The 7,471-nt window shown below is 36.5% G+C and overlaps 1 long non-coding RNA gene across 1 annotated transcript; it reads left to right on the top strand.

The window, feature by feature from the left end:
- LOC110269716 lies at nt 3,586-6,388 on the top strand. The gene is made up of 2 exons (XR_002358479.1): nt 3,586-3,871; nt 6,120-6,388. It is a non-coding gene; the product is annotated as an uncharacterized LOC110269716 (long non-coding RNA).

Here is a 7,471-nt window from a genome sequence, read left to right as displayed (position 1 = left end):
CCTTGACTTTAACCGCTCAGTCTCAAGTTTTCACTTGACACCTTCACGCCACAAGCACATGGTTAGGGACAGCTTGATTTAGCCGCTTAGGCCAGGATTTTATTCCTTTTTGGCCCTCCTATCCACTGATGCTCAAAGCCTTGGGATCCTTTTTATTACCCTTGCCTTTTGGTTTTAAGGGCTTTGGCTTTTTCTGCTTGCTTTCTCTTTTTTCTTTCTCTCTCTTTTTTTTTTTTTTTCAAGCTTTGTTCTTTGCTGCTTTTTCTTGCTTAAAGAATCATTTTTATTATTTTTCAGATTCTCAATAACATGTCTCATGTTCATCATTCTTTCAAGAGCTAACATATTTAACAGTCTTAAACAACAAATTCAAAAGATATATGCATTGTTCAAGCATTCATTCAGAAGACAGAAAGCATTGCCACCATATTTAACTAATTAGAATTTCTTTTATTAAAACTCGAAATTTTATTGCTTCTTATTTAAAAGATCTACTATTTTATTCATGTTTGCTGATGATGAGAAAAATAAGCTGTAGCTTAATTGGAGATAAAATCAAAATAGACTAATTACTACTATATGACTCCTAAGGTAAAATTAAAATAAGAACAGTTATCACAGAATTAAGGCTAAGATTAGAACTCAACAACCTTGAGGTTTGGGAAGTGGATGTTCCTCTAGTCTGTGAGGTGCTTGGTTCTTCAAGAGAGAATTTCTGGTGCTTCAGTTCCTTTAAATCACGCCCTTACTCCTCTTGGAGTGGGTTGTTTTCCTTTAGGGGCCATGATCTTAGTGATCACGGATAAGCACACCAAACTTAGAGCTTTGCTTGTCCTCAAGCAAAAGAAAAAGATGGAGATGAAGGGGAGGGACGTCCCTTCCACTGGCTCTATCCGGGACAGATGATCAGCTACTTGGTTCTCTGTCCCTTTTCTGTCTCTTATTTCTATATCAAACTCTTGCAGAAGCAATACCCATCTGAGGAGCCTGGGTTTTGAATCCTGCTTTGTGAGTAGATATTTAAGAGCAGCATGGTCAGTGTACACAATCACTTTTGATCCTACTTCAGCCAGAAAAATACCTGAAATTACAGAAAAACACACAACTCATAGTAAAGTCCAGAAATATGAATTTTTCCTAAAAACTAATAGAAATAGATTAAAAACTAACTAAAACATACTCAAAACTATATGAAATTATCCCCAAAAAGCATATAAAATATCCGCTCATCAGTGACAAAAGAGAGTGTCACTAACGTTGGCCTTGTTGTCTTCTTCCACGTTAGAGTTCACGTTAACTTAGTTAACGTGATTCTTAACGTGGGCTTATGATGGCTTCGAGGGCGTTATTGGCGATTACCTTTCTCATTAACTTTGCAAGTTAGCACCCATTCCGCGTTAGAGGTCACGTTAGTGGGACTAACGTGACTGCTGACGTGGTTCTTCTATGCTTCCTTTGTCCTGAAATCAAGCAACAAAGTGCTTCAAAGTTCTAGTCCAAGTCATGAGTCATGCATCATCCAATTTGTCATATAATTCATGCAAAATTCTCATGAAATCATGTAAAGTGCACAATGTATGCTTGAATCAAGATGTAAGTGAATATCTACCCAAAACTAGCTTATTTTTTAAGAAATATATGAAACTACCTTAAAAACAGTAAAGAAAAGGTCAGTGAAACTGGCCAAAATGCCCTGGCATCAGCCCATTAAAGCCATGCGTTATACGTGAGGGTTGGTGCATATAACGCACTAAAATAGGCTACTCCCAAGGCCTTCAATTTTTCACTAATCCTTCATTAATCCTTCAATTCTTGAAGCACTTAATTGGATGATCCAAGATTAAGTTTCAAATCTATGATTTTAATTAAGTAAGGCATTAAGTTTTGAATTTCAAATACAAGGAATATTAATAATTAATTAAGAGTTGTTATAAAAAATTTGATTTGATTTGATTTTGTTTTAATTTAGTTTGAGTTTGATTTCTAGGTTTAGTTTAAGGTTTTAATAAGTCCTTGTTCATGGACAGAAGGGACACATAATACACCATATTTTAGAGTTTTGTTTTCATTCCACTATGAGCAACTGATCTTCTTTGTTAAGGTTAGGAGCTCTGTTCATCTTTTTATGAATTATTAATCTAAGTGTTTTACTTTATTTGAGATTTATGCTTTGATCTATTTCATGATTGAGTTTTCATTCTTCATTCCTAAAGATTTAGAATTATTGGAAAACATTCTAACTCCATTTTGGATTCTAAATATTGTTTTGAAAAAAGTAATATTGGAATTAGCTTGAAAACTCTTTCTCATTAATTTTTTATTTAACTAGGAATATTGTTTATGTAAGACCCAGAACTTTTGAAAAGTCTTATTATGATCAAGTCTCAAATCATATAGTTATTTATAGCCTTAATTTCAGAGATTATTTTATTAAAGGTAATTAAGGCAAGTTTTGATTTATTGAATTTGAGATAAGTTATGATTATTATCCAATTTTACAATTATTGGATTATTTTCTATATTTAAAGTATAATGTTGATAGTTATGAAATAATAAGGATTTTATATAATTTGGATTAGATAAGTAATATTTTAAATATTAATACTGCTACTTTGAAAAATAAAGAGTTTAATTATATTATCTCTAATTATTTTGATTTGGGCATTTTACAGAAAATAATTTGTGAAATTGATGAGAAAATAGTATTTTCTATATATGATTAGTGTTGGATTTAATTTGGGTTTCAAGTACTATGTTGTCCACAATTTTAGGAAAATTACTAAAATGCCCCTAACCCTAATTTTCCTCAAAAGACCCTAACTTTGAAAACCCTACCCGGTAACCCATTGCTTCCCCATGCCCCAGCTGCAGCTGAAATCCCCTTTTTTCTAACTCAGCAGCAGCGTTTCTTTTCCATGAAAGAAAGAAAGGAGAAATAGAAGGTGGGAGAAGAGAAACGGGGAGGAGAGGAGAAGGGGAGGACGACGCCGACGGGCGTCACTGCCGCCGCGCCGTCGCGTCGCGCAGGAACAAGAGGAGTGAGATCCGAGAATGAGGCAAGGATCTGCGTCGGTGGCACTGGGGTTTGCCGTCGCCGCTTGATGCCGCTGAGGGGAGGAGGGTCAACCACCAGAAGGAGCCGTCGATGTCACCCTCGCGAGTCACCATCCCCAAGTCGCAGCACCATGGTGCCAATCTCTTCGCGCCGCCGCGGCTGCCTGCGCTATCGTCGTTGCCGTTGGTCCACCGGGAGTCACCGTCGAAGTTGAGACACTGAGAGAGAGGGTATGCAAGTGAGAAGGGGCTGAGGGTCTGAAACCGCTGCGCCTGGTCTCGTCTGTGAAGCCATTGCCTCTGTCACTACCGACCTGCTTCTCCGCGGTGCTTAGTTGGAGCTTCTGCTACTGTCGCCGGAGTTCTGAGGCCACCAGAACCACCGTCGGAGCTTCTGGCTGCTTTTGCCGTCGCCGAAAAATTCTATCGGTAAGGGTTTTACGTTGGTTCTCCTTCCGTTGAGTTTCTGGAAACCTCACTGTCACTGCATATGGTTCAGGTCATCGTTGCCGCTTGAGGTGGCTGCCGGGCTGCTGCCGAACTGGTTCGGAGACAGCTGCTGTTTCGGATCAACCGTTCTTTCTTCGGTTCAGTAAGCGTTTCGATTTGAAAGCCCTTTTGTTACTGTTCTGTTATCTCACGCTGAGGTTTGTGGCGTTAATTGCTATGAGATTGAGTTTCAGTTGTTATATGTTGCGATTAGAGTTGCTGTGGTTGTTGCGAAAGTGGCTGGGAGCTGAGGTTTTGGTTGCCGTCAGTTCGGGTTGAGGTGGAAAGGACTCCATGAGGTGTTTGGGTTATGGAATTGCGTTTTGAGGTAGGGGCACTTTCCGAAAACTATATTTTGTATATTGAAATTATTACATATGGGTACTGATGTGAGGATGTGTATTTGGTGATTGTATCAGTCCTATGTATTGTTTGGTTGTTTTGTATGATTATGGGTGTTTGTTTGACTCGACTGTTATGTGGCTTTGTGAAACGAAATGCTTTTGAAATTGATTCTTTTAAAGCTTTGAAATCGAGTTGGATCCGTTGGAAATCGATTTGAATTGAATGGATTTTCTTGAGAATGTGGAAAATAGAATACACTCTTGATTTCAGCCTGGCTGGCTTTAAATGATCTGGTTTTTGATAAACGATTGTTGCTGAACCTTTTCTTTAAAGCTTTAGAAATGAGTTTATTCGGCTGATAATGATTTGATTCTTGAAAAGGTTTCCTTGAAATATAGAATTGAGATAACTGTTGGATTTGGCTTGCCTTGAACTGATTTTGGATTTTTTTCAGGAGAAAGTTATTTAGATGAAACTTATGTTTTAAAGCTATTTTAAATGTGACAAGGGCAATGACTTTGAATTTGACTTGAGGGTTTCAATTAGAGGAGTTTCAATGACGTTGAAAGAACTTGAATGTCTATTGACAAGTTTCATTTTGGAATGTTTTGAGAAAGGTTTTAAGTACTCTTTGAATTCTGAATTTTTGCAAGACTAAAATAATTTTGAACAGTTGAAACGCTTTAGAATTTATCATGGGGGTTGAAGTTGGTTTTGCCTAAGTAAAGGAAACGGCTTTGAAAGAAGTAAATGATTACGTGACTCAGTTTGGCTTAGATCCTATTTTATTACTCAAATCGGAAAGCCAAGGTTTTAATGATTTTAAATGAATTTGGCGAAATGAGTTATGTTATTCTCCCCTAAAGACTTGGGACTCTACCGAGAAACTTTTGTTATAAAATCCCATTGTTGGATGGGTGATTTTGAATATCTCAAAGAGATTTTTAACTTGCCATGATTATGGAAGTTTTGGAAAGAGGGTGCCGAGAGTGGCATTGTTTTTAAAAGGGGAATTTACCTTGAGTAAAAGTGGCTTATGAGCCTAAGATGATTTGAGAAATGAGATCTTTAAAGCCAAGGCTGAAAAGAGTTGAAATTTGATTTCAAAGTGAAATGACTTGAGAAAAGTGATTTATGGCTTAAATGCCGGTTTTATGAATTTGATGATTTTTGAATGGTGGAAGTGCTATTTTTATTATGGGCCGGAATGGCTGTGTATGATTATGAATATTGGCTGGTTCTGGATTGAACCGTGAGCCGAAATGGCTGTGTATGATTATCAATATTGGCTGGTTCTGGATTGAACCGTGAGCCGGTTGGCTGAGATGGATGTTGATCCATGGCTGAGAATGAATGCATATATGCTGAGATATTGATAATTGTGAATGTTTGCACTTCCACTATCGGAGATGAGGGTTTTCCTGGGAGGAAGCAGTGGCTAGCCACCACGTGCTCCAGGTTGAGACTCAAAGCTCTTTTGACCCTATGTCGTAAGTGTGGCCGGGCACTGTGAAAGTCCCAGATGAGCTTGCCCCCGTAAATATTCACCAGTGAGGGTGATGGATATGGATCATGATTATGATCAAGTTTATGATGAGTATAACTCGAGTTGGGGATGCGCGACAGAGGGACAGTCCAATGGTTAGCTACCAGGACTTGTCGGGCTGGCTATATAACCGACAGATGATATCATCAACCACTAGGGACAGGCATGCATCATATGCATCTATGTGACATTGTTTGGGTGTGCATATTATACTTGGTTTGCCTATGTGATTAATTGCTAATTGTTCTACTTGTAATAACTGTTTGTTTGTGCTTGCATCTTCCTATTTGTGTTTGCTACTGGGACTCTGTTGGACTGTGGTGATTGGTTGATGGTTGGATTGTTTGGGCCTAGGGCCGTGGTTGAAATGAGATGGACCGATGGTTGGTTTCGGTTTTGTGTGTTTCTGGTTTGAAAAAAAAAATATGAAAGGCTATTTTGGTTCAGCATAGATAAATCTTTCGAAAGGCTTTTGAGTTTTTGAGAATTGAACGGTTCCTCTTTTAGAAAAGATTTCTGACTTTACTTTTATTGTAAACCGTTGTTTTTGAAAAGAGGCATAAGACGGTTATTAATCACTGGTGCGGTTATCTTCACGTATCCTATTACAGTAATTCCCAAAAACCCTCTACTGAGAACCCTTTCGAGAATGATGTTCTCACCCCCTACATTTTTCCCCTTTCAGGATATGGGCGCAGAAGTTACGAAGAGTTTATTTAGTTGTTGTTGAGATGCTCTGTATCGCTTTAGTATATTTTTGTCCCCTCGCCTTTGTCTTTATACTTCTGTAAGAGGGATAGAAATTGTATTGGTTAATGCTTGTAATAATATTTATATATATGTATGTATACATATGGATGTACTCTTTATGAGTTTCTGTAAGTTGTATGGTATCTATGGATGTACGTTATCAAACGAAAGTATTCTTGGGAGCGGTGTTGCGGTTTAAAGTTTTAAACAGGCTCATATTTTAGTATTATGTAGTATAAGTGTCGTCGTAATGTCCGAGCTATCAGAGTTGCGCAGCCGGAAGCGTGAGCTTTGGTAGTTAGGGTGTTACAGTTTAAAATAGTGTGTGACACATATTGATTTTCAATTGCTCTAGTTTGAATAAGTGACATAAAATTTGGATTAGAAAACTCTTGGAAATTAATCATTCTTTCTTGTAAGTTTAAATTGTTTCGGAATAATCTTGAATCTTATTTGAAATTGAATCAGTATTGTGCTTCGCCTCTTTTCTTAAATAATTGACTAAGGAATTAACGATTAATTAGGTTAAAGAGAAATTGAATTGTCAAGGAATTGAGATTTGATTATTTATGATTTATCGTGATTGATCTCTGCATGGCTCAAATAAATGAACAGAATGATTGTTTTCCTAGAAAGTGAGTATCTCTGAAACTTTAACATTCTTACTATTATTGTCTTCACATTCACTATTTGCTATTCTTATTGTTCTCTGTTTACATGTTTAATTCCTCATTTTCATTCCTCTGTTTCTTTGATTTGTCTAATTAGAATAATCAATTAATCATTGTTGCTTAGTCTATTAATCTTCGTGGGAACGATAACTCACTCACCGTGATATTATTTGATACAATTCGGTACGCTTGTCCAGTTGTGGTTTTGCAAAATTTCGCATCATCTTGATCTCAATATAATTTGAATTTTATATTATTTTTAATTATTCTATTAAATTATACAAATGGTAAAAATTTATTCGTTTTCCATCAAGGTGATACTGATATCTCTATAAGAAGCGACCGTTTTTATTTTATCTAAAAATTTCAAATCAGTTTACTTCTCATAAGTATTAAAACACTACAAAATTCTTGCTTGTTTGTAGAAATTTTTTAGTGGAAATTATTAAAAATTTCCACAATATATTTTATTCGTGACAATCTCTAAAATCTCCATAAATCATTAACAAAAATTTTTATACTATAAGACTCTTAACACAATCAATTGTAGAAAAAAAATCCCAACCCAAATAAATGTTCACTCTCAGCCCATACCAAAAATTGAAAAAAGAGAAAA

The sequence above is a fragment of the Arachis ipaensis genome, chromosome B03 (assembly GCF_000816755.2).
Source record: "Arachis ipaensis cultivar K30076 chromosome B03, Araip1.1, whole genome shotgun sequence".
Lineage (NCBI taxonomy): Eukaryota > Viridiplantae > Streptophyta > Magnoliopsida > Fabales > Fabaceae > Arachis > Arachis ipaensis.
Note: the sequence above shows the minus strand (reverse complement) of the source record. Positions and strands in the feature narration are given on the sequence as shown.